The 27,203-nt window shown below is 36.1% G+C and overlaps 1 protein-coding gene across 6 annotated transcripts in view; it reads right to left on the bottom strand.

Annotated features, from left to right (window-relative positions):
* The window catches only part of cno (adherens junction formation factor afadin), a 552,013-nt gene that overhangs the window by 326,718 nt on the left and 198,092 nt on the right, over positions 1-27,203 (bottom strand). The gene's annotated exons all lie outside the window — the stretch shown is intronic.

Genomic DNA, 27,203 nt, shown 5'->3' with positions numbered 1-27,203 from the left:
GTTCTATATCAGTGACTGCAAATTGTGCGGAAGACATAAATTATATATTATATTATATTATATTATATTATATTATATTATATTATATTATATTATATTATATTATATTATATTATATTATATTATATATTATATTATATTATATCTATATATATAATTTGAACTGGTAATGGAAATTACGGGAAAACGGCTGGACGGATTTTAATACATGACCCCTCATTTTGAAGCTTGGAACTCAAAGTTTTTCGAAAAAAAAGTAGTTTTCAGTGAAATGTCAATTTTTAAACATAATTTTTCTATTTTCCGAAATCCATCTGTCGTCAGTTTTGAGAACTACATAGCTAATAGCATTCACGGCCAACTTGATATACCCTTCGCTTTTATGTAAAGGAGAAGCGAAGCGAGCATCAAGTCGGCCGTGTTGCATTTCAGAATAAAACAGAACACATACTACAGTAAACAATATTACACGAAGGCCATGATCTGCAAGAATGCTGACATATTTAGAGCTCAAATTAAATTGGTTATCAAAAACTTAACTTACTAAAAATAATTTACAGGTTCGATTCTGTAGTGTGTAATTTTCTGAGTAGAGCTGTGTATTGGATATTAAAAACTACAAAACTTGAGGTGGTTTGTGACATTATTATCATTAGAAATGAAATATTATTGTAGTTAATGCCATGATGTGTCGAATTTTCATTAATTATACATATTAATTCTATATTGATGATATGAAAGTGAAACGTTTTGGGGTTATATAAGTAGATGTAGAGACTAACTTAAATTAGATTTTGATTTCTATATTTTACTGAGTGTCGGCTATATAGTATATATAGTATATGTTACTGAAAGCTATAAAACTTATGTAAGATAATAGTATTATTAAAAATCATATATGTATTTTTATAATTATTAATCAAGTGGGGTTGGGTCTTTTTTATATATTTAATGGCGGTGTGGTGTAGATATTTATATGCGTGGTTCTCTTGAGTATTGGCTCGAGAGAGAGAGAGTATCTTTCATTGTTATGGAAGCAAATGACTTTCCGAATGTCTGGTATTCTTCACTGAAAATAAATCTGAAAAATGTTTATTTGAACGTCTAATGAACTTAGTTTGCAGCATTTGCTGTACAAGCCACTAGTTATATTTTATTACTATCACTTACAAATGGCTTTTTAATGAACCTGGAGGTTCATTGCCGCCCTCACATAAGCCTGCCATCGTCCCAATCCTGTGCAAGATTAATCCAATCTCTACCATCATATCCCACCTCCTTCAAATCCATTTTAATATTATCCTCTCATCTACGTTTCGGTATACCCAAAGATCTTTTTCCCTCTGGCCTCCCAACTAACACTCTATATGCATTTCTGGATTCGCCTATACGTGCTACATGCCCTGCCCATCTCAAACGTCTGGATTTAATCCGAAGCTTATTGTATGATTTCATAACAAGCTGTTTTTTACGGTGATGGGTTGTTAGCCCTTCGCCCAATCCCCAAGCTGGAGGACCACCCCTTATCGGCTGTCCACGACTGCTTATTCAATATATTCACAGCTACCCTCCATATCTGGAGGCTGTCTCTTCTATTATTATTATTATTATTATTATTATTATTATTATTATTATTATTATTATTATTGGTGGTGGTGGTGGTGGTGGTGGTGGTGGTGGCAGTATTTGAAAATGTGCCTGATTTACGATTGTCAAAATAGAGACATTGCAAAAAAAAAAATATGTCGAAAGTCAATCCAAGAAGATAGGCTGTAATTTCAAACCATTCGAAACAGCTTTCATTATTTCGACATAAGATGAAAAAGTGCTGAATTGGAAAAATTAAACATTAACACAATAGTATCCAAACCAGGCAATATTTCATGAAATGATGCAAATAAAAAGCAACTGTTGTACACTAATCTGGACTAATTCTATAGTAGCATATAGTTATTTGCACGCAGCTGGGCACAAAATAAAATCATTGTTGGCGCGAACTTGTTTTCACGAACTACATCGTATAATACACACATCATCGTGTTGGAATACAAGCTGTTATTTGCAAAGCCTGAACATAATGCGGACACGACAATTCTGACTCAAAATAATGACATTATAAAACAGGACGGGCTAATGCAGCTGACGTCATTTCAACTGATGGGCCGCAATAATTCTTCCTTGAAATTTAAACCCCAATTTCACGAATGCCAAGCATTACATCGACTGAGAAGAGAACACAAGTTCACTGGCAGACGTTCATGATGTACCTTGTAGTAAAGGCTACGGACAAAGAAACGAGGGGAAGAAGATGGCAGAAAAGAGTGGAGGAGTGACTACAGGGCAGAAGAGAGGGAAGGAGTGACTACAGAACAGAAGAGAGGGAAGGAGTGACTACAGAACAGAAGAGAGGGAAAGAGTGAAGAGAGGGAAGGTGTGACTACAGGGCAGAAGAGAGGGAAGGTGTGACTACGGAACAGAGAGGGGAGTAGTGAAGACAGGAAAGGTGTGACTACAGGGCAGAAGAGGGGGAATGTGTGACTACAAAAGAGGGGGAAAGAGTGAAGAGAGGGAAGGTGTGACTACAGAATAGAAGATTGGGAAGAAGTGAAGAGAAGGAAGGTGTGACTACAGAACAGAAGAGAGGGAAGGTGTGACTACAGAACAGAAGAGAGGGAAGATGGACTACAGGGCAGAAGAGAGGGAAGGAGTGACTACAGAACAGAAGATTGGGACGGAGTGACTATAGGGCAGAAGAGTGGGAAGGAGTGACTACAGAACAGGAGAGAGAGTAGTGAAGAGAGGGAAGGTGTGACTACAGAACAGAAGAGAGGGAAGTTGTGACTATAGGGCAGAAGAGTGGGAAGGTGTGACTACAGAACAGAAGATTGGAAAGGAGTGAAGAGAGGGAAGGTTGGACTATTGGGCAGAAGAGAGGGAAGGTATGACTACAGAACAGAAGACAGGGAAGGAGTGAAGAAAGGGAAGGTGTGATTACAGAGCAGAAGAGAGAGAAGGTGTGACTACAGAACAGAAGAGAGGGAAGGTGTGACTATAGGGCAGAAGAGAGGGAAGGTGTGACTACAGAACAGAAGATTGGGAAGGAGTGAAGAGAGGGAAGGTGTGACTATATGGCAGAAGAGAGGGAAGGTGTGACTACAGAGCAGAAGAGAGGGAAGGTGTGACTACAGGGCAGAAGAGAGGGAAGGTGTGACTACAGGGCAGAAAAGAGGGAAGGTGTGACTACAGGGCAGAAGAGAGGGAAGGTGTGACTACAGGGCAGAAGAGAGGGAAGGTGTGACTACGGAACAGAGGGGAGTAGTGAAGAGAGGAAAGGTGTGACTACAGGACAGAAGAGAGGGAAGGTGTGACTACAGGAGAGAGGAAAGGAGTGAAGAGGGGGAAGGTGTGACTACAGGGCAGAAGAGAGGGAAGGTGTGACTAAAGAACAGAAGAGAAGGGAGGTGTGACTACAGAACAGAAGAGAGGGGAGGAGTGAAGAGCGGAAAGGTGTGCTACAGAAGAGAAGAAAGGGGAGGAGTGAAGAGAGAGAAGGTGTGACTACAGAACACAAGAGAGGGAATGTGTGACTAGAGAAGAGAAGAGAGGGAAGGAGTAACTACAGGACAGAAGATAGAGGAGTAACAAGAGATAAGAGATGGGAGGAGAGACTGCAAGACTGAAGGGAGAAAAGTGTCTACAGGACAGAAGAGGGGAGGAGTGACTATAGCACAGAAGATAGGAAGGAGCTACTATATGGCAGAAAAGGTGAGGAGTGATTACATGACGAAAGAAAGGGGAGGAGTGACTATAGGACAGAAGAGAGCAAAGGATGTGACTACAGAAGAGAAGAGAGGTAAGAAGTGATTATAGCAGAGAAGAGGACAGAATGGGAAGGCGGGAAGGAGTGACGATAGGACAGAAGAGAGAGGGAGGATGAAGGGATCATAGAGAATTTCGGAGACATCACATCATGGTGCGTATTCATAGCCAGGCTATTTTCCATCCCTGTGAGGCTATGAACATAGTGTTATGGAAGGACAACACGTCCATATGACTTGCCGCTATCTGAAACCTGTCAACTGCCACGGCCTGCTAGTGTTGTCTTCCCCCTCCAGCATTATAAGTTTCACACCGAACACACCCTCCGTACGTGTGGCCTGTTCTCCATCAGAGCTCCCCCCCCCCTTGCCGCATTCTTCAATTGCATCCGATAAACCGTCCACATATTTACACATGCGGCCAGTGTCATGCTCATGGTACAGCTCAGGAAGCTGACATTGTCAAAGGTCGACAGTGCGTCTCTTTACACGTTCGCAGCCAGGATGTGCGTTCATAACAACAGCATGAAAATAAACCGAAAATTAAAATTGTTGCCGTACATGACAGAAGGCTTCGGTTAGCATGGGAAGACGGTACTAGTTGTAGAATCAAGTATATAATCCTATATACCAGTGATCGCCAAAAGCTGTGTTGCGACACATGCCCCTGTCTCCACTCAAGCGTAACCATGACATCATATCCCCACCCTCTGTTTACAGCCATCATTTCGATATAAGTAAAGACATTTATCAGCAGCGGACGTACGCATATAATGTTACAAATGTGTAGGATAATATGTTTCGATGTCTTTTCGAAAACAGATAGTAAGTAAAAACTTAATTTTAAGGAGCTTGGAAGGAAAACTATTTATTTTGTGCAGATGGCAAAAATATGAGATACTTAATTTGTTGTAAAATTTTAAATGAAGTATAAAAGAACAATGTACATTGATATTATTTTTCTTGTTATGAAGACTATCACGTCCTTACCTGTAACTTAAATATTTAATTAATAAATAAACAATAAAAAGTATCGGGTTCTATGTCTTAATCGGTGTAAAATACTTCCACGTTTTTTTTCTACGTATGAGTGTAATTTGAAATTTCATTAATAAACAAACAATAAAAAGTATCGGCTTCTATGTATTAATCGGTGTAAAATATTTCAACGGTTTTTTGAAGTATGTAGTGTAATTTACAACATCGTGACCAGCCTGGTATGTTTTTCTAATTTCAAGTATCTGCTGATGTAAAGTACACGCTCTTTCTATGGTAAATAAGAAAATATAATTTTATTTTATTTTATTAATAATACAAAAATAATTAATAGGAGGATAAAAAATTAACATGGAAAAAAGTATGTATAGTTAATAAGTAGAAGAATATTATATTGCTTTCGTTTTTTGGTCACAGTCCGTCTCTGCAATGTTATTCACTGCATTACCTGAGGAGATACTCACTCCACCCCTCTCCCTGCGATAGTGGTGTGCGGGTTGCATATCTATTACGTCACAATTTCGTAGTGTTTGGCAACCACTGCTATATACAGTTGAACCATAAGTAATGTCATTGATTTCAGAGGGTTATTCTTTGAGATATTTCAAACAAAAAATGTAATACAATTTTGCTCGTTTTTGCTTCATTTTAGAAATAAAAATTGTTTTAGATTAAACATTTCGTTGCGTCTTTTGGGAGAGGCATTAATTTAATTCCCAATATGCTCAACCAATTATGATAATAAATGATTAAGAGTGAAAACTAAAATTCTTTCAAATGTTCAGAAATTTGATCCTAACAAGTTTTGGTTCTTAAAAGGAATTTTACCATGTTATATTTCTTGGGATCAAATTTCTGCACATTAAACAGGCAAAACTAAAATTAGCAAAAACGAGCAAAATTGTATTAAACTATTTTGTGCGAAATATCTCAAAGAATAACCACCTGAAATTAATATTACTTAGGCCCTAAGGTTCACCCTGTATATCCTATGAACTAAAAAAATAGTACATAGAGATGTAACAATGCCATTGGAAACGTATGTATAAAGAATTGAAACTCTTATCTTAAGTAATTGGCCGTGTGTATTAAATTAGTAGGTCTTGTCTTGTTGCCAACTTATTTCACATAATGCTTTGACAACATTTGATCAGATTTAGGTTAGGTAATTGAAAATAATTATATCTTGGTGCTAATAAATTAAAATTAAATTACCATATCCAATTAATTCGAACAAGTTACCTTTGCAGCGAATGTGAAGTGTTGGATAATTGTTTCAAATCTATTCCTTTCGAAGTAACAAACGCTACACCGCAATCAGTACTTTTATATCCTTGAAGTAAGTACAGTAACATTATCAACATTTATCTGTACAATATTTGCTGGGTTCAATAACTCATTTAAATTTACAAACAATGAATATGAATCTTGTAATTCGTATTTTTCAATTCGGTAATGAACAATGTTCAATCAACAACAATCCAAGACTTCATATTGCCGAGAATACCATATCGCACAAGCAATCAGTAATGGTGTAGTATTGTTAAACGAGCAATTACCGAACTTACATAGCCCACTTTACAATTTAAAATCTCCTAGCAGACGTAACTTCCGATATACCGATACAAAAAATCGACTATTGATCAGATTTTTTGTATTCGACAGATATTGGAGAAAAAATGGGAGTATAAGGGTACAGTACATCAGTTATTCATAGATTTCAAAAAGGCATATGACTCGGTTAAGAGGGAAGTATTATATGATATTCTTATTGAATTTGGTATTCCCAAGAAACTAGTTCGATTAATTAAAATATGTCTCAGTGAAACATACAGCAGAGTCCGTATAGGTCAGTTTCTATCTGATGCTTTTCCAATTCACTGTGGGCTAAAGCAGGGAGATGCACTATCACCTTTACTTTTTAACTTCGCTTTAGAATATGCCATTAGGAAAGTTCAGGATAACACAGAGGGTTTGGAATTGAACAGGTTACATCAGCTTCTTGTCTATGCGGATGACGTGAATATGTTAGGAGAAAATCCACAAACGATTAGGGAAAACACGGAAATCTTACTTGAAGCAAGTAAAGCGGTCGGTTTGGAAGTAAATCCCGAAAAGACTAAGTATATGATTATGTCTCGTGACCAGAATATTGTACGAAATGGAAATATAAAAATTGGAGATTTATCCTTCGAAGAGGTGGAAAAATTCAAATATCTTGGAGCAACAGTAACAAATATAAATGACACTCGGGAGGATATTAAACGCAGAATAAATATGGGAAATGCGTGTTATTATTCGGTTAAGAAGCTCTTTTCATCCAGTCTGCTGTCCAAAAATCTGAAAGTTAGAATTTATAAAACAGTTATATTACCGGTTCTTCTGTATGGTTGTGAAACTTGGACTCTCACTCTGAGAGAGGAACATAGGTTAAGGGTGTTTGAGAATAAGGTTCTTAGGAAAATATTTGGGGCTAAGCGGGATGAAGTTACAGGAGAATGGAGAAAGTTACACAACACAGAACTGCACGCATTGTATTCTTCACCTGACATAATTAGGAACTTAAAATCCAGACGTTTGAGATGGGCAGGGCATGTAGCACGTATGGGCGAATCCAGAAATGCATATAGAGTGTTAGTTGGGAGACCGGAGGGAAAGAGACCTTTAGGGAGGCCGAGACGTAGATGGGAGGATAATATTAAAATGGATTTGGGGGAGGTGGGGTATGATGATAGAGACTGGATTAATCTTGCACAGGATAGGGACCGCTGGCGGGCTTATGTGAGGGCGGCAATGAACCTTCGGGTTCCTTAAAAGCCTTTTGTAAGTAAGTGTTATTATTATTATTATTATTATTATTATTATTATTATTATTATTATTATTATTATTATTATTATTATTATTTCCAGAGTAGTGGTAGAAATAAGACGAATAAGTTCGTGTATTGAGCCAAGCCTAGATCTATGCGAGATGGGCGTTGCACCGCTCGGCCGGCAGTGAGTCACGCCAGTTTAAATGACCCAGGCGAGGCGAGGAGAGGCCAAGCTGTGTCGGGGCAATTGGCTTTACTTGACTTCTAGACGCACCACGCCGACGCGTGGAGCACAGTACAATCCACGGGGCAGTTTCACACGATCTGTCCTGCTCGTCTTCTCTCATGATCGTCCATAGACAGCTACGAAACGTTCAATATTACATTTATGATCCCGGTCGGGGCAAGTTACCTGGTTGAGGTTTTTTCCGGGGTTTTCCCTCAACCCAATATGAGCAAATGCTGGGTAACTTTCGGTGTTGGACCCCGGACTCATTTCACCGGCATTATCAGCTTCATTTCATTCAGACACTAAATAGCCTAGATGTTGATACAGCGTCGTAAAATAACCCAATAAAAAATAAATTTAAAATATTACATTTATGACATGGTTCAAAACCCACTTCATATCAGGGTTTAAGCCACATTTGTCACATTTTGCTACTCGACTTCTAAAAATGCAACAAACTTTGAATGTAAATGTGCAAAAATGCGACAACCACATTGGACTCAGAAACGAAGATAATGATGGAGAAAATGAAATTAGAGATGTGTTTGAACCAATCTGAATTTAAATGAAATGCTAATGCCATGGGCAATGTTCAAAAAGATATTGAGCAATAGATGTTCAGGAATTGATTTGAAATAGTGGTACAATTCATGTAAGTTAAGTGAACAACTTCTTCTAATAGAAAGGAAGCATTAGGGGAAAGTACAGTTACCGAACTGACTAATAAATTCAAGTTTGGAAGGTACGCTTTGTCTAGACTCACAGATAACAACATATTTGACTTAGTTAGGAATTATTTGGCTATCTTTTTTATTTCTAATTTAATAGTTTTGAAGGTACGTCAAAAGAATATTATGAAATAAAATTAAGGAATGAAGGCTTACCTACGAGAGAGAGCTTGTATGAAATGTATAAATATTTTTGTAAGGAAAGAGGTATGGAAGAAACTAGAATTAGAGATGATTTAGATACGCTAGCTGCACACTGCAGAGTGAAGAGGGAAGTACATCTTAGGAAGGTAAACCAATACTGATGGTACCAATATTCTAGAATGAGTTGAGTCTTGCACAATAACTGAAAGCTAGTGCAAGATAAAACAAATATGTTAATAGGTAAAATGTAAAAAGTGTATTTAAATAATAATAATATATCTTTGTGTAAAATTGTTGTATGTAAGGTGTCTGTGATCTATTATATATATAATAAACAACTTCTTCTAATTTATATATATATATATATATATATATATATATATATATATCCTACAGGATGTTTTCGAGGTGGTATTACAAACTTTCAGGGATGATGGCGAAGGGCACATATATCAAATTGAGGTAAGGAACCATGGTTCGGAAATGACCGAGTCGAAAGTTATAAGCAAAAATAGTTGTGTGGAAATGGAATTGTAATTTGGCACCACGTGCCCTCCTTCTCTTAACTTTTCGAACAGTCGTGAAAAAATGTTGGAGATTGATTTGCACTCTTGGTAGAGATTAATGGAAATTTTGAAAAATGCAATTATTTTGGAATTGTAGTATTAACTCAGTATGAATATTACTTTCCAAATAATTAACATTAAAGGCTCACTGGATTCTGGCACAGATGTGGTATCGCCAATAGAAAATATTTCACATCTTGATTACACAACTTTTAACACTGTATCACTTCGGAATATGTATTATATATGACTTTCTCGTGTTAAATTCTATCTTCCGAGAAAATAATTCATATACGAGATTTAAAACAGACAGATCGTTCAGAGGGTTTAAAGAGTGAATATTGCAACACAAACACTGTATACTGCATAACAAGTTCTCAAGTAGAGTACGACCATTGCTCGTTACAATGCCATTCTGACTGCAGTAAAACTCTTAGCGCAGTTGGTAGAGAGTTAGCTGAGAGTTCATGAGGTTGCAAGTTCGTAGAGTAACTAAACTTTTTTTTTTGTTGCCTTCTAATGCATCAGTGAAAATATAACAGGTTTTCGTCATTTTTTATCGCTTTATTATTTATTTCGTGTTAATAGAAACGTTTAAAGCTAGATGGAAGTAACACTAAAGACGACAATTAGGGGCTTTCATATTAAAATCCTGTGTTAATTATTTTCTTAATACCTGCTGCTTTACACTCTATTGCCTAAGTAACATTCAGTAAATATGTTGACGGTTAAATAATTGGCAATAATTAATTCGCAAATTGTGCTACAGGGAATATGATTATTATACTAATCCAAATCCGTGATCATCAGGGCCCAAACGTAGTAATTGCAAACAAGAAGAAAAACCATAATTCTGATGACAAAATATATCCTGATTTCCTGGAACTATAACCACATATTTTCACCAATTTTGTAATTATCTGTAAGTAACATGAATTAAAATAAGTAAAATTTTTTGATTATATTACACTAAAGGATTTGTAAAAAATAAAAGGACAAAGAAAAAAATCACTACGGAGATTCGAACTCGAACTGTCTGCATAGAACTTAAGTAGCTTAACCACTGCTCCACGCCAAGCATGCTGTGTTAATTATTTTATTAATCCCTGCTGTTTTCCACTCTATTGCCTAAGGAACATTCAGTAAATATGTTGACGGTAAATAATTAATTGGCAATAATTAATCTGCAAGTTGTGCTACAGGGAATATGATTATTACACTAATCTAAATCCGTAATCATCAGGGCCTAAACGTAGTAATTGTAAACAAGAAGAAAAACCATAATTCTGATGGTAAAATATATCCTGATTTCCAGGAATTATAACCACAAATTTTCACCAATTTTGTAATTATCTTTAAGTAACATGAATTAAAATAAGTAAAATTATTTGATTATATTACACTAAAAGGAGTTGTAAAGAGTAAAAGAAAGGACAAAACAAAAAATTCACTACGGAGATTCGACCTCGAACTGTCTGCATAGAAGTTACGTAGCTTAACCACTGCTCCACACCAAGCATGCTGTATTAATTATTTTATTAATCCCTGCTGCTTTACACTCTATTGCCTAAGTAACATTCAGTAAATATGTTGACGGTTAAATAATATTGGCAATAATTAATCTGCAAGCTGTGCTACAGGGAATATGATTATTAATACTAATCTAAATCCGTGATCATTTTTTATTTTTATTTTAGTGGGTTATTTTACGATGCTGTATCAACATCTAGGTTATTTAGCGTCTGAATGAGATGAAGGTGATAATGCCGGTGAAATGAGTCCGGGGTCCAGCACCGAAAGTTACCCAGCATTTGCTCGTATTGGGTTGAGGGAAAACCCCGGAAAAAACCTCAACCAGATAACTTGCCCCAACCGGGATTCGAACCCGGGCCACCTGGTTTCGCAGCCAGACGTGCTGACCGTTACTCCACAGGTGTGGACTTCCGTGATCATCAGGGTCTAAACGTAGTAATTGTAAACAACAAGAAAAATCATAATTCTGATGACAAAATATATCCTGATTTCCTGGAATTATAACCACATAGGGTAAACTAGGTAGTTATTGACCAGTATACGGTGATTGACCGCTTCCTTTTTTCAAGTATATTGTGAATAAACCACGATCGTGATTTCACTTTTTGCTGCATATACCTCTAGTAGCAACCCTTATTTGTGGTTAGTTGTCGCTGTTCATCCCACTGAGTTAGTGTCTGTTGTCTGAGAGGTCTGAAATCGATTGGAAATGCAACTGAACCTAAACAAGCGTAAGTAACTAGAGAAATTGCTAAGAATAATGCATCCAATAATTTATTTATTCTGCAAAGGATACATAAATTCTGGTGCTCGTTTTTACACTCACAGTGTGAGAAAAGGTATAAGGTTTCCGTCCACAGAATATTATTTTGTTAAAGTTTTTATATGACATAAAAATGCCCCGTGGTCAATCACTATAAAGTGAATGGCCGCAAACTACAGTGATTGGTCGTTCATAAATTATTTGTTAGAATAATGACCAATTTGCTCCAATTCTATATATGTTATCGGTTAAATGATGGGGATTTTTACAGGACTGATACTATATTATAATGCCTAAGCCAGGTAAAGTGCATTATACAGGGGAAGCTTTACGAAACGCTACAGAACCTGTCCACAGTGGATTTGATTTAAATGAAGCTACCAAGAAGTTTGGTGTCCTAAAAGCAACCTTAGCGTCCAGAAGCAAATATCCCGTTGAAGGAAAAGTGTTCTTTGGTCCTCGTCCAGTGCTGGGTGAAGCCATTTGTAATAACATCAGAGAAATGACACACACTTGCTTCTGATAAGGCACAAAAGAGAAAAATGGAAGAAGAGGCAAGAGAAGGAAGGAAGCGAATAAGAAATGAAAGAAAAGGCAGCGAGAAGAGTTCTTTTCTTATTTTTTTAACTTGGTTATTTAACGACACTGTATCAACTATGAGGTTATTTAGCGTCGATGGGATTGATGGTAGCGAGATGGTATTTGGCGAGATGAGGCCGAGGATTCGTCATAGATTACCTGAAATTTGCCTTACGGTTGGGCAAAACCTCGGAAAAACCCAACCAGGTAATCAGCCCAAGCTGGAATTGAACCCGCGCCCGAACGAAACTTCGGATCGGCAGGCAAACACCTTTGCCGACAGAGCTACGCCGGTGGCGAATAGTTCTTAATGAGAAAGATCAGAAGAAGAGAAACGAAACAGACAAGAAAAAAGTGAAAATTGTGAAAATGTGTTGTTCAATCACTAATAAATGAGTATTCAATAACTGTGCAGTAGACGGTCAATCACTAATAAGCGTGTGGTCAATAACTGTGCAGTAGACGGTCAATAACTGTAAAAGTGGACTTGTGTTTATTTAATTTATCTTTGCATTAAAATTTTATTTTTTCTTTTGTTTATTGATTTTGATTTGTTTCTGAATCTTCACTTGACCCAATGCCTTTAAAATTCTCTCAATAAGTTACCACTGTTTTCCGCTATTTCATTGTTTTATTATTCATTAGCTTAAGTGGTCAATCACTATACAATTTACCCTATTTTCACCAATTTTGTAATTATCTGTAAGTAACATGAATTAAAATAAGTAAAATTATTTGATTATATTACAATAAAAAGGAGTTGTAAAGAGTAAAAAAAAAAAAGGACAAAACAAAAAATTCTCTACGTAGATTCGAAGCATGCTGTGGAGGTAGCCCAAATCAGCGCCTTGTTTTATGCAGTTAACTAAAGCGGCGCACGGAGGTTTACGGTATTGAATTGCGCGCTCACCCGAAGGGACTCAGAAAATTTTTGCTGCTCAAGAGACCGGCCACTTTCATTTTGACAAATTGTACATCTCTCTTTGTTAGTGGTCCACAGGGAAACTCGGTCTTTTGCGTGAAGTTTGTGTGCACGGACTTTCTGTTTGTCCTGGTGCTGACACATTCACAGCCTCCGCAGTGACTGGTGTTCCCTGCATAATAAAAACTTCACCGCAGAAAACTCATTGCGCGGCACTTCCTATAATACATGCCGCAATAAATAACATGAATACTTCCCTTAATTACGGCAGCTGTAGAGAAATATGCTAATTATGGCTATTAAGCCATCCTAAAAACGAGTTCAACTGCAATATTATTAACCTCTCGCATCGAGTCCATTTTTTTGCCTTGCCTAAACGTTATTATTGTATAGTTCTAAACTGAAGAACTAATTTAGCTAGCGTGAATATGTATAATTTCGCATCTTGCCTAACATACATTCAATGAAACGGAAACAGTCCAGAGAAAACGCCTCCCGAATGACACACACACACACAACACACAACACGTCCACACCTGTGGAGTAACGGTTAGCGCGTCTAGCTGCGAAACCAGGTGGCCCGGGTTGGAATCCCGGTCGGGACATGTTACCTGGTTGAGGTTTTTTCCGGGGTTTTCCCTCAACCCAATACGAGCAAATGCTGGGTAACTTTCGGTGCCGGACCCCGGACTCATTTCACCGGCATTATCACCTTCATGTCATTCAGACGCTAAATAACCTAGATGTTGATACAGCATCGTAAAATAACACAATAAAATTAAAAAAAACACACACACAGAAAAGTCTGCAAATACTTAACACGTTAGTGCTGACAGTGAACTCGGCAATACTAACTACGTATTAACTTCTTTCTACTGGAGGTGGTCGTGCATTGAAGTTTCCATACATTTTCAGTTTACAGTTACCGTATATTTCTGCAGATAAGATGAGGTATAAATTTCGATCATAATATTCTTTCTACTGGAGGTGGTCGTGCATTGAAGTTTCCATACATTTTCAGTTTACAGTTACCGTATATTTCTGCAGATAAGATGAGGTATAAATTTCGATCATAATATTATGACTTCAGCTTACGAGGTGTGATCATTAAATTCCGAGACCCGTCCCATAAATGAAAATAAAATTACCCGATTTAAATTTGGCTGCCATCCCCTTCAAAATAGTGCCCTTGGGCAGCTATACACTGATCCCAGCACGTCTGCCATTTTTGGAATGCTTCCTGGAAATCGCGTTCTTGAAGCCTGTCAAGCACCTTCTGCTATTCGCGTTGGATCTCCTCCACAGTGCCAAAACGGCAACTCTCTAGCTGGAATTTCATCTTCGAAACCAAAAAAGTCGCAGGAAGCCAAATCTGGTGAATACGGGGATTTCCACTCGCCACATTCAGAATGGTACCCATATGACCACGCTGTTAACAATGGATTTTTCATTTAGTGTTCTGCCTAAGGGCAGGTCTTTCACTGCAAACCCAGCTTTCTCCGATCTTTCATATTTTCTGCCTTCCTCTTTGTTTCCTCATATGATCCACATATCTTAATGTCGTCTATCATCTGATTTCTTCTACAACGAACTCTTCTCCTGTTCAACATTCCTTCCAGTAGGCAGTTTCTTCTCAGTCAGTGACCCAATCAATTCATTTTCCTCCTGATCAGTTTCAGCATCATTCTTTCTTCACCCACTCTTTCCAACACAGCAGCATTTCTTATTATGTATGTCCACTTCACACGCTCCATTCTTCTCAACATCCACATTTCAAATGCTTCCATTCGCTTCTCTTCACTTTCGTAATGTCCAGGTTTCTGCCCATACAATGCCACACTCCACACAAAGCACTTCACTGGTCTCTTCCTTAGTTCTTTCCCCAAAGGTCTGCAGAAGATGCTCATTTTTCTATTAAAAACTTCCTTTTCCATTGTTATCCTCCTTTTGACTTCCTGGCAGCACCTCATGTTATTGCTTATAGTACACCCCAAGTATTTGAAGCTGTTCACTTGCTCTAATGCCTCATTTAGAATTTGCAAGTTTATCTTCTGTATTTTTCTTCCTATGACCATGCTCTTCGTCTTCATATCATCAGCAAATTTATGCACTTTATTCTTCTTCCTCCTACTATCACTCTTCCCATGTTCTGAAAACAGTTCTTCACTAAATCCTCCAAGTAGATGTTGAACAGGATAGGTGATAAAGGGCAGCCTTGACGTACTCCTCTCCCAATTTCTTACTGAACAGCCTACTCTCTTTCCATTCCACACAAATTTTAATAATATTTATTTATTTATTTATTATTAATATATGTGCTGAACAACAGCCAGAGGCCAATTATAGTTCAGCACAATACACAAACAGAAGCTACAAAAGTGCAGAAATAAATAAATAGTATCTTAACTCAAGAAAACATACATAAATGAAATTGAGAACAAGAACAGTAAATAGTAATAAACGAAACTATGCTTTAAAATAATCTAAATTGTGCCCATGCAAATTGGCATATTTTATGCATCTACAGACTGGAGAAAGTGATTTAGAATTTCTGTTGTAACAATTTTTTTGAAATCTTAAACCCTTTGTAGGAATACGAAGGCTGATATTGTTTATGATAGACTCACAATCAATATCACCCTTGATAATTTTGCAAAAAAATTGATAATCACTATTTTGACGTCTAGAATAAAGGCTACAACAGTTAAAATATTTACCAGTAATCTCATAATTGAAGTCAGAGTAATTGGGTATAAATCGAAAAGCACATAAGGAAATAAATTTTCTTTGAATATTTTCCAATTTAATCGAATCAGTTGAAGTAATGGAATTCCAGGCTACAGATGCATATTCAAGTTTAGAACGAACCAAAGTAAAGTACAGAATTACAGACGTGGACAAATTATTAGACTAAAACTTTTTCTTGGAAACATAATATAATTCGTCATATCAACTATCAGTATAATTCACAGAGTCTCTATTGTTGTAAATATGATTGTTTACATCTTCTGGTATATTTTTCCAGTGGTTAAGTATATTTTTTTCTGGCTATGTCGGTGCTATTGGTGTTTTAATTATATACTGCAGAAGATATTCTCCCATGGCCTGCAAGAAGACCGGACATGAACGAAATTGAAAATCTGTGATCTATACTAAAGAAGGAAGTGAATAAAAAGAGGCTTACAACAAATATGGACTCATTTAAGCACTGTCTTAAATCTGGCTAAATGATACTGATATTCAAAGAAAGTGTCAAACTTTGGTTTCCAGCATCCCTGACAAAATCAACGTATTAATAAAGAGTAAGGGAATGTTCACAAAATATTAATAACCTCAATACTCAATTTTCTCTTCATTATATCTGTGCAAAATACATTTATGTTCATTATTTCTACCGATAAATACAGCTTCGTTGCACATATAATTAATTTAGTCTAATAATTTGTCCACGTCTGTAATAGAGACTCAGGAGTAGAAAAAGAATAAGTTATAGACCTTATTAAACCAAGCATTCTTACTGAATGATTATAAATATAATAATAATAATAATAATAATAATAATAATAATAATAATAATAATTTATTTTTAGTACAACATCAATTACAGCTTTTGTTAATGCTTATAGTCTATAATTGCAATGCAGTTTGGGGGTACAAATGCAGTATATTCTGGGGGTACGCTAGCAAAAAAGATTGAATAATTTACTACTGTTCTAGACTACAGTCTTGGGGTTATTGCAGCCTGGAACATATTACTGAATGCTCAATCTATGAATTGTTTAATATAGACACTAACTATTTTCGTGGCCTCGTCGTGAACACGTCACTTCTACGATCGTTCCCAATTACGTTCACCAACAGTGATTCATGCAAAGGACGCTTACGTCGACGATGATACGACTGTTGTTGCCAGGATGCAGGGATATGTCCTTCATAGCAGAGAGGAATTATTAATATGGAGTGACGCATAAAAAGTGAGGGGAAAAGAATATCGTATAATCGATATGTGTTTATATGAGTAAAAAGCGGAAAAGGAAAATAAAAGCGGAATGGAGGGAAATATGATTAAGTCATAATGCAACAATAAAAAGTTCATGCATATGCAAAGGGGCGTGCTTATATCATGTAACTAGCTATGAAGTTCCAGTGCGCCACTTAAGGATTGGCTGTAATACTGGAATTCTTTATGTAACAAGTACGCAAAACAGAACTTTAAAGAGTGATCTGGATGCTTTTGGATGATGTGCTAACGCTCTCTTTTTACATGTATACAGAGTGTTAAGAAAAAAGTATCCAATACTTTAGGAGATGCTAGAATGCATCAAAATAAGAAAAAAATGTCTAATAAATATGGGCCATACAACACATACTTTCTGAGAGCTGAACACTTGTTCATAGGAGGTGCTCAATGTGGCGTCCATTCATGGCGATGCATTCCTCTGCCCTTCGGGGTAAGGTATCACGGACCCTTTGAAATTGACCTGGTTGTTCTTGATAAACAAAAGTCTAGGGCAGTGTTTCTCAAACTTTTTTGAAGTGGGGACCACTTTTTTTAAGTCAGAACAGTTCCGCGGACCACCTTACTCTTGTTCCCTTCTAAAGAAAATATCCGATTCTTGCACAGTTGTTCTATATTTGGACGTATGCTGGTAAACTTAAGTCGGAGATTGTCACATACATCGAGTCGATTCCGGTAGCCTACTTTGTTTTTATTAGAGTTAGTGATGAAAATCCTTTCCCACACAGATACGTAGAAGCAAACTGAATTATAATCTCTAAAGCACCATTGTACAATTCACTGTATTCTCTTTTCACTTGTGTTGCAGTCCAGAAATTAACCATACCTTCCGCTTGGAATTTCATTTTAAATCCGGTCTTATTCGAGAGTTCAATTAACTGTTCTCTTTCACTCAATGAAAGTTCGTTAGTTTCGATATCGCAATGAAAGTGATCACGAAGCCATGAAAATTCGTCATGTTTACTCGGAAAATAAGTTTCAAATTGTGACCTCAGAGTTGTATTATGGTGTACGACGTACAGTACGTGACCATTTCAATGTGCAGGCTGGGTGTCGGCAGAATATTAAGAAAGTCATAATACATGGAAAGGTTCGGTCCTTTTATGAGTTTTGGTGGTCCCTGGCTGGGTTACAGGAGCGGCGCCAGATGTGCAGGGAAAGATGGCGAGTGCTTTAAATTCCTCTTTTGTTGTTGAGAGTAGAGTGGGAAGTCAGTTAGACGGATTGAGTAATAAATTTCATAAAATGTCAGTATTGACAGTAAAAGTGAAAGGCGATTGCCATGTGTCATTTCCAAACTCTGTGATTTTCAGCTATACAGTGATAACCAATTCGTTTGAATTTTATTTTTTCTCCTGTCTTTTTTGAAGGGCAGATCTCGAGGACCACAGGTGGTCCGCGGACCACAGTTTGAGAAATGCTGGTCTAGGGGATTTAGATTTGAGGAACGAGCAGGCCAAGGTGTGGGGCCTCCCCAATCAATCCAGCGGTCCTGAAATGTTAGCGTCAGGTGTTCACGCTCATTTCGGAAAAAAACGTAGTGTGCCATCATACATGAACCACATCTGCAGTCTTTGCTGACATGGCACATACTCCAGCAAGGTAGGCAATACGTTAATAAGAAAGTCCTGATAACAAGCCCCATTTAATCTCTGTGGTAGCACGTATGGCCCTTAATCTATCGACAAGAACGCCTGCCCATAAGTTCATTGAGAATCGGTGTTGACGCCTTGTTTCTTCAACTGCATGGGAATTTTCAACAGCCTACACATGCTGATTACAAAAATTCACAACATCATCTCTGGTGCACCCCGCTCATAACCGCAACCAGACTTTTGTTTTCAGTATTCCTTGCGACGTATCATTATTCCATGCCAGGGGTGTCAACTACGATATGATTATCTGGTAGTCTGCTGTATTGTAGGGCAGAGAAATGCATTGCCATGAATGGACGTCACATTGAGCACCTCCTATGAACAAGTGTTCAGATCTCAGAAAATGTGTGTTGTAGAACCCATGTTTATTAGACATTATTTTATTGTTTTGATGCATACTATCACCTCCTAAAATATTGGATACTTTTTTTTGACACCCTGTATATAGAGTGTCTATATGAAACCACCCTGATTCAAAATTCTAATTTTAAGGAAACTATTAGTCCTAGAGATTCGCTGTTTGCGATGTCATGTAAAGCAACTCAAAAAGTTTTGTATTTTCTATTCTATTATTTTGTTGCAGGTGTTGAATAATTATCAAAGATGACAACAGCACAGGAGAGAGCTCAGTGCGTGGTGTGGTACTCTGAAAGGAAATCATCGATTACGGTCCAAAGGAATTTCAGACGAAGCACAGCATAAGAAGAATCAGTAGGGACAACTCTTGTCGGCACCTTTGATGTTGTAGGTACTAAATTCAAGCTCAGTAAGGTCTAGTTTTCAGTAAATCCAACTATGTCGCTAGTATCAAACCACTATCAAAATATTAGTAAAATATTTATTTATTTATTTATTTTATTGGTCAGTAATACGAATAATCTTGTATGTATATTATCTATCATTAACATTATGTCGCTGGGAAGTCAAAATATTTATAGGCTATCCATTGTTGACGTTCATGTTCGCACTTCACCGCAACGGACGCCATGATGTATTATGTTGCACTTGGATCAATTTTACCAACATAAGCCTCAAACAGTGGCTTGAACGTTAGCGTCAATTAGTGAATATTTTCATGATGATTGCTTACGGAAGTAATTATTATTGTGGTTATATTGCCATTCCTTTGCCTCATGTCTTTAAAATTATTAAAAGATGAGTAATGAGCGTTTTCAGTTAATATTAAATTATGCCAGCCCTGTCGTAGATGGAGATCCATCTGGTGGAGGTTCCAGATAATACACCCGGTTTCGTGACATGCGCACTCAGAATTTGTTCCCACGAAATGGCTTAGGTGTCTTTACTGTATATTCTCTATACTGTGGACGAACGTAGACTGAACGGGAGCCACCAAATGTAAAGACAATTAAGGCGTGGTTTGATAACTTCCTAGCCACGAGAAGTGTTAACCCTTAAATTGACAAAACTTCATTTCTCACACTAGTTTATTAAACCGTGTCGGACTGTAAAGAAAACAACTATCGTTATGTCCATATTTTATATGTTGTGCAATATTATAGTATTGTGAAATTTTTATTTTCCTACCAATTTTTTTCTATTATTCTAATAAAATTAACGTGTTGTATCCTATAGGATACATTGCCAATTTAAGGGTTAAGCGACAGTCCGGCTTGGACAAGAAACGGAAAAGTATATGTGTGTATTAATGGTTACCATGGCTTTGCATTCATGGCACAAGGTTTTTAATGTCAGGAACAGTTTTCTGAAAAGACCTCAAGAGAAAAAATAAAAAATTGAAGTTACTAGGAAAAAAGAGAGAGAGAGAGAGAGAGAGAGAGAGAGTTAAACAACTCAACAATTCAGTTGAGATGGTATGGGACGTGTAAAGGATGGAGATAGACTTCCAAAAAATGTATTCCAGTGGATACCAGAAAGAAGAAGGGAAGACAGACCTGGCGAGATGGGATAACAGCAATGATGACAACAAGGAATTTGGAAGACGATCTATGGCGCGACAGAGAAGAATAAAGATCAATCGGAAAATATCAAAGACATTGAAACCCCGACATATATACAGAGTGATTCATGAAGTTCTCTCACGGTTTATGGAAGTGATTGCTGACGTTATTTAGAACAAAAAATGTAAATAAATTAATGGCACAACATTCATAATTACGGAATTACGATAATTTGAAAAAGGCAGAAAAAACTTTTTATTTCAGGATTACACTAACAAAAATACAAAAAATAATTAAAATACAAACAACTGATTTTTTATGTATCAGTCGCTTTCATTTAGAGTGGATTTAAATCACACTTTCGAAAATGCCTCCCTGAATCTCGAGGCAACAGTCCGCACCGGTGTGAACCGCACGTGTAGCATTTCGCAGCTTCACACTTTTGTTCCTCATTGTCGCCGTGGCATCCAGAATGCACTGAATCAACTCTTCGCGTGTTTGTACCTCAACGTCATACACAATGTCTTTCATCCACCCCAGATTTGACTATCAAAAACGTGCACGTTGTTATGGCAACAAACATGTCTAGCCCTCCATTCACCATGACGCGTTTCGAAAATGTGTTATAACTCCGTAATTATGAATGTGATCCCATTGATTTATTAACATTTCTTGTTCCAAATAGCTTCAGGAATCACCTCCATAAAACGAAAAACGAGGGTGAATTTCGTGAAACACTCTGTATGTCTGTGTTTTTTTTTTCTTCTGAAATTTAAATGTCCCATCACGTTTAACATTAGAAACACTAAACTGAAACTTACTGGATTTTTATTTATTACTCGTTATTTACTCTCAAACCTCACTGAATAGATTCATCAACTTTCAAGATCATACGTCATGTTATAAATAAATTATAAAGATCTCGTTTGTTTCTGCACGCTTGGCGTCCTTCACATGTTTTGTTTGATATGGGCGTTTTAAATGCAGCATATGACTGCATGGTTACCATAGTAACGTCGCTGGAATGCAAGATTGAAGATAACACGAGTATGACTGCCGTCCTCTGTGTGTAACACAGATTTTCCGGTGGTGATGACGGCGAGGTCACGGACTTCGTACCGGAACGAGAGCTCAGGATTCCGGGAAAAAAAAAAAGAGATGCAGCAAATTTTGTGGCTAAGAGCACGTGCGTAGGCGCCTTATGTAACTTCATACAAGCATCGTGATTTCTTTTGTTCTGCGTTGCTTTACTTGGAGTCCGGCGCAGTGATGTCATGGCAACTTGGGAGGCTCGCAGTGTGTATAGCTTAAGGTATTGAAAAGCAAATACGTTCAAAAACAAATGAAGGAAAACTAGACTGAAATAAAGAAAAAAGATTCACATACTGATTGTCCAGTGACATTTCGTCCACAGTATTTACGTGCAACATAAATTTTTGTCCAGTTGAGATTTCAGTCCACAGTAATTTTATGTCCATAACAATTTTGTCCACCATATTTATGGCAACTTATAAAAATCGCTTACTGTATGAGTTCCTTCGCGATATTAAAATGTTCTCAGACATTCCTGTCCATTTTACGTATTTTAGTCCATAACATTAATTACCCATTGTAGGATTATATCATTTACAGAGTTGTGTTAGGCTATATTATTTCAGTCATATACAATGAAATAAACTATTAATTTAATTTTAGAAGGAAATAAAAATTTAAACAACATATTATTTTCTTTTTCCTCTCTCTTCATCCCTCTCTTCGGTATTGTACAATTTTAATCTGTAGTTGATGGTACGCAAATATAAATCGACACATTTTGTGTTCTGTTGACAGTTTGTAACAACCGCTATCACAGGATAAGGACAATGCTTGCTGACATCCTAAGACAACAAGGATTAGAGATCCATGAAGAAGTGCATTGTATCTCGGAAGATGATTCAACAAGACGAGCAGATATTGTTGTCAATGATAGAAAAAAGAACCCAGGAACAATACTAGACCCAACTGTCAGGTTTGAAAGAGATGTACAACAGCCAAAACTACTGATGATGGAAAGAGAATCATCTATGAACCTTGCATTCCTTATTTCAGCAAGCAGTATAACATCATGGCTAATCGTTGGTCAGTACACGGACTTATTTTTGAAGTTCGTGGTACCATCTCCAAACACACCTATAACCTTTTAAAATCAAAGGGATTCACATTTTACAATGTTGAGGAAATCCTCAGAGGAATTCTAAAGGATTCAATTCAAATTTTGCAATTTCATCTCTATTTCAAGTAATATCGTTCACTTCCATTTTCTTCTGAAATTCATTGTATGTGTTTTCATTGTAAACTTTTATAATTATGTAATTATTTTCTGGATCCTTGTGGTCAGATGGTTTTATTTTATAAATCCGATGTATGTGTGTGAATTTATTTATGGTAAATTCAGCAGTTTTCGCGATATTCAGTGACCTGAATTTCTTCCCTTATTACGGCTGCGGATGGTTAGTTTGGATGTTGTTCTGCCCTTCTTTTGATTCCTGCCACAAAGTTATTAGCACCAACTTCAGCTCTATTCCCAAAATGTGAGTGCTTACCTTCATTTAATACATGGATACGAACATGTATATTACTATTTGTGACACAAGGGGCATTACATGTATCACGATGTTCGCACCGCGAATACGATCGGTCTCCATTTTTGCTGAATGAGTGGAACTGATATGTGCAATTATTATAAACTATTTTACCCTTTATTTGGACGGAGGAAGTAAATATGATAAATGAAGAATTACAATTATCATCTTATCGTCTATGAATAGTCTCTGTAGTTTAAAAGGAACTTTAAATAAAGAATTACAATCACAATTATCATTTCATCGTCTATGAATAACCTCTGTTGTTTAAAAGGAACTATAAATAAAAAATTGCGATAATATTGGCAACTTATCGCCTATGAATAGCCTCTGTAGTTTAAAAGGAACGTTAAATGAAGAATTACAATTACAATTATCATCTTATCGTCTATGAAAAGCCTCTGTAGTTTGAAAGGAACGTTAAATAAAGAATTACAATTACAATTATCATCTTATCGTCTATAAATTTAATAGCATCTGTAGTTTAAAAAGAACGTTAAATAAAAAATTACAATTATCATATTATCGTCTATGAATAGCCTCTGTAGATTAAAAGGAACGTTAAATAAAGAATTACAATTACAATTATCATCTTATCGTCTATGAATAACCTCTGTAGTTTAAAAGGAACGCTAAATAAAGAATTACAATTACAATTATCATTGTACCGTCTATGAATAGCCTCTGTAGTTTAAAAGGAACGTTAACTAAAGAATTACAATTACAATTACAATTATCATCTTATCGTCTATGAATAGCCTCTGTAGTTTAAAAGGAACGTTAAATAAAGAATTACAATTACAATTACCATTTTATCGTCTATAAATTTAATAGCCTCTGTTGTTTAAAAGGAACGTTAAATAAAGAATTATAATTACAATTATCATCTTATCGTCTATGAATAGCCTCTGTTGTTTAAAAGGAACTTTAAATAAAGAACTACAATTACAATTATCATCTTATCGTCTATGAATAGCCTCTGTTGTTTAAAAAGAACGTTAAATAATTACAATTACAATTATCATAATATTGTCTATGAATAGCCTCTGTTGTTTAAAAAGAACGTTAAACAATTACAATTACAATTATCATAATATCGTCTATGAATAGGCTCTGTTGTTTAAAAAGAACGTTAAACAATTACAATTATCATCTTATCGTCTATGAATAGCCTCTGTTGTTTAAAAAGAACGTTAAATAATTACAATTACAATTATCATAATATCGTCTATGAATAGCCTCTGTTGTTTAAAAAGAACGTTAAATAATTACAATTACAATTATCATCTTATCGTCTATGAATAGCCTCTGTTGTTTAAAAAGAACGTTAAATAATTACAATTACAATTATCATAATATTGTCTATGAATAGCCTCTGTTGTTTAAAAAGAACGTTAAACAATTACAATTACAATTATCATAATATCGTCTATGAATAGCCTCTGTTGTTTAAAAAGAACGTTAAACAATTACAATTATCATCTTATCGTCTATGAATAGCCTCTGTTGTTTAAAAAGAACGTTAAATAATTACAATTACAATTATCATAATATCGTCTATGAATAGCCTCTGTTGTTTAAAAAGAACGTTAAATAATTACAATTACAATTATCATCTTATCGTCTATGAATAGCCTCTGTTGTTTAAAAAGAACGTTAAATAATTACAATTACAATTATCATAAAATTGTCTATGAATAGCCTCTGTTGTTTAAAAAGAACGTTAAACAATTACAATTATCATCTTATCGTCTATGAATAGCCTCTGTTGTTTAAAAAGAACGTTAAATAATTACAATTACAATTATCATAATATCGTCTATGAATAGCCTCTGTTGTTTAAAAAGAACGTTAAATAATTACAATTACAATTATCATCTTATCGTCTATGAATAGCCTCTGTTGTTTAAAAAGAACGTTAAATAATTACAATTACAATTATCATAATATCGTCTATGAATAGCCTCTGTTTTTTTAAAGGAACGTTAAATAAAGAATTATAATTACAATTATCATAATATCGTCTATGAATAGCCTCTGTTGTTTAAAAAGAATGTTAAATAAAGAATTATAATTACAATTATCATATTATCGTCTATGAATAGCCTCTGTTTTTAAAAGGAACGTTAAATAAAGAATTATAATTACAATTATTATGTTATCGTCTATGAATAACAACTGTAATTTAAAAAGAACGTTAAATAAAGAATTAAAATCACAATTATCTATTATCGTTCCTGGTTAGTGTCTAGTTTAAGAGGAATGATAATAAAGAACTTTGATTGTTATTGTCATCTTACTGGTTCTAGATAGGCTCTGTACTTTAGAAGTAATGTTAAGATTAAAACATAATAATCCGGGCCTAGTTGCTTTTGTAGTTAGTAGGAATACTTCAATTAAAAATTGCTAGTTACAGCACACAATGCTTTCGAAAACGAGTGGTTAATTCATTATCAGTAAATGCCGGATCAATACGGGGTCGTTACCCTACGAATTTCTTTCCTTATACATCGCTTTAGGGATTTCTGGAGTACAGCGTGCGTGCTCTGTACTTCCGCTCACAGAGAAATTGTTACTTTCTCTTGTTGATAAAACCTCTATGTGCATTGTTTGATTGTTATGCTGCTGCAGGATAAATTATTTGTGAAAACAGCCAATACAATCATGAGAGATGAGGGCAGACACGAATAACAGATGAAAACTATTTGTATAGAGTTTGTTATTGCATTTCTAGCGCGTCGCCATTGGTGCATCTGCGCATCACAAGCCTGTGTGCTATTTGCACACATGTTTAGTGACATACGAGATATTTTTATACAATTCAACAACGCTTCAAGGCTACCCAGGTTGTGGCTTCGATTTAAGATGAAGATGAGACAGGAATTTATTTTAAAGCGTTAACCTACACGAATTAGGGAAAACGCGGAAATTCTACTTGAAGCAAGTAAAGAGATAGGGTTGGAAGTAAATCCCGAAAAGACTAAGTATATGATTATGTCTCGTGAACAGAATATTGTACGAAATGGAACTATAATAGTTGGAGATTCATCCTTCGAAGAGGTGGAAAAATTCAAATATATTGGAGCAACAGTAACAAATATAAATGACACTCGGGAGGAAATTAAACGCAGAATAAATATGGGAAATGCGTGTTATTATTCGGTTGAGAAGCTTTTGTCATCTAGTCTGCTGTCAAAAAATCTGAAAGTTAGAATTTATAAAACAGTTATATTACCGGTTGTTCTGTATGGCTGTGAAACTTGGACTCTCACTTTGAGAGAGGAACAGAGATTGAGGGTTTTTGAGAATAAGGTGCTTAGGAAAATATTTGGGGCTAAGAGGGATGAAGTTACAGGAGAATGGAGAAAGTTACACAACGCAGACCTGCACGCATTGTATCCTTCAGCTGACATAATTAGAAACATTAAATCCAGACGTTTGAGATGGGCAGGGCATGTAGCACGTATGGGCGAATCCAGAAATGCATATAGAGTGTTAGTTGGGAAGCCAGAGGGGAAAAGACCTTTGGGGAGGCCGAGACGTAGATGGGAAGATAATATTAAAATGGATTTGAGGGCGGTGGGATATGATGATAGAGACTGGATTCATCTTGCTCAGGATAGGGACCAATGGCGGGCTTATGTGAGGGCGGCAATGAACCTCCAGGTTCCTTAAAAGCCAGTAAGTAAGTAACCTACACGAATACAACAATTTCTTCCTTTTCACAGTCATTTTCTGGGTCCGGATTTTGACGACATTATTTTGGGATCGAAAGTTCGCAGGTTCGATCCCGGTCGTGGACAATAGATTTTAGTGGGCTGCATACACCTAAGAGGTTAAAAAATACGTATATTTTTCATTTTACTTACATAATTTGATATGAATTTTAGCTTTGTAAC

Source organism: Periplaneta americana, chromosome 8 (assembly GCF_040183065.1).
Source record: "Periplaneta americana isolate PAMFEO1 chromosome 8, P.americana_PAMFEO1_priV1, whole genome shotgun sequence".
Taxonomy (NCBI): Eukaryota; Metazoa; Arthropoda; class Insecta; order Blattodea; family Blattidae; genus Periplaneta; species Periplaneta americana.
The sequence above is the reverse complement of the archived record's forward strand: the minus strand, read 5'-3'. Positions and strand labels throughout refer to the sequence as shown.